We start from the raw sequence: 1,627 nt of genomic DNA on the forward strand, positions 1-1,627 counted from the left end.
AGTTCATGAAAATTCTTTGGAGTGCTGCCTTTTACACATTTCCGTTTTAGTTAAGATGTGACTTGTATACTGGACAAAGCTACTTGACAACTGCTACAATACTGATTTCTTCCCAATGTCTAGGACATATTCTATTGTGAGGTCATTCTTTTCTAAATGTACCCCAAAGCTGAGGCATTCCCTTGAAAACAAACTCGCTCATACCTTTGTTTCTTAGAGGTTTCCCCTCCGTCCGCAACCCCTCATGTTTTTCTTAAGGCATGCTTGCCAACACATACCCAGAGAAGCTTATTTTGTGCAGTCTATTTCACTCAAAATGCTTCACAGTTGTTTTTTCTCTTAATGAGATATAATTCACATGCCCTACAATTCACCATTTAGAAGAGTACGAGTCAGTGGGCTTTAGTATATTCACAGATGCAACTATCACCACTATGTAATTCCAGAACATCTTCATCATCCAAAAAAGAAACCCCCCCCCCATTGGCAGTCCCTCCCCATTCCCATCTCCCTCCAACCCCTGGCAACCACTAATCTTTGTCTCTATGGATTTGCCTATTCTGGACATCATACAATACACGATCTTTTGAGTCTGGCGTTTTTTACTTAGCATAACGTTTTGAAGGGTCATCCATGTTGTAGCATGTCTCAGTGCTTCATTCCTTTTCATGGATGAATGATATTCCATGTATGCATATACCACATTTGTTTATCCATTCATCAGTCGATAGACCTTTAGGTTGTTACCAGTTTTTAGCTATTAAGAATAATGTGCCTAGGAACATTCATGAGCAATTTTTTGTGTGTTTGCATGTTTCTCCTGGATATATACCTAGGAACAGAATTGCTGGGGCATTTCTATGTTTTATTGCTATTGTTCTATGTTTATTGCTGTGGTAATTCTATGTTCCTAATCATGTTGAGTTCTGCCTAAGGATGGATATGCTTTCAAATTTGCCCAGAAGGACAAGATAGAACAGAGATCAGGCAAACCTCAAGGATTTTGTACTTGTGCACCATATAAAGTCTTAAAATTGTAGAGTTTTAGAAACGGGAGGACTGTAGAGATCTAATATGACCCCATCAGTTTACAAATGAGGAAACAAAGGGTCTTTGCTTAATTAGCAATGTTCCGAGATCACTGTATCAGTTAGGGCTGATGTTCCGCTGCTGGTAATCATGGCTTCTAGTAAAATAGGCTAGTCCAGGCTGTGTAGCACCCCAATGACCTCTTTCTGCTCTATTGATCACTGCCATTGGCTTTCAACCTCAAGCTCTCCTCAGGCTGCGGGATGCTCACCGCAGCTCTGGTCATGATGTCTGGGTTCTAGGCAAGAACGAGAGGGAAAAGGGAGGGAAAAAGGCACTTCCAGCTGAGCAAGACACTTGAAAGATCTCTGTCAGGAGTCCCCCAGGGACTTCAATGCATTTCATGGGCCACTTTTTTTCAGGGAAGGCTGAGAAAAGTAGTCTTTTAGACGGGTGTGTTATGCCCTCAACAATTCAGAGGTTCTGTTAGGAAAGAAGTGGAGAATAGACACTGGATGGGTAGCCAGCAGTTTCTCCCGTAATTAGAGTGGCTAAGAAGTGGCATTAACCCAGATCTCTTGCTCCTCTTCCAGTGTTC

Source organism: Equus quagga, chromosome 15 (assembly GCF_021613505.1).
Source record: "Equus quagga isolate Etosha38 chromosome 15, UCLA_HA_Equagga_1.0, whole genome shotgun sequence".
Taxonomy (NCBI): Eukaryota; Metazoa; Chordata; class Mammalia; order Perissodactyla; family Equidae; genus Equus; species Equus quagga.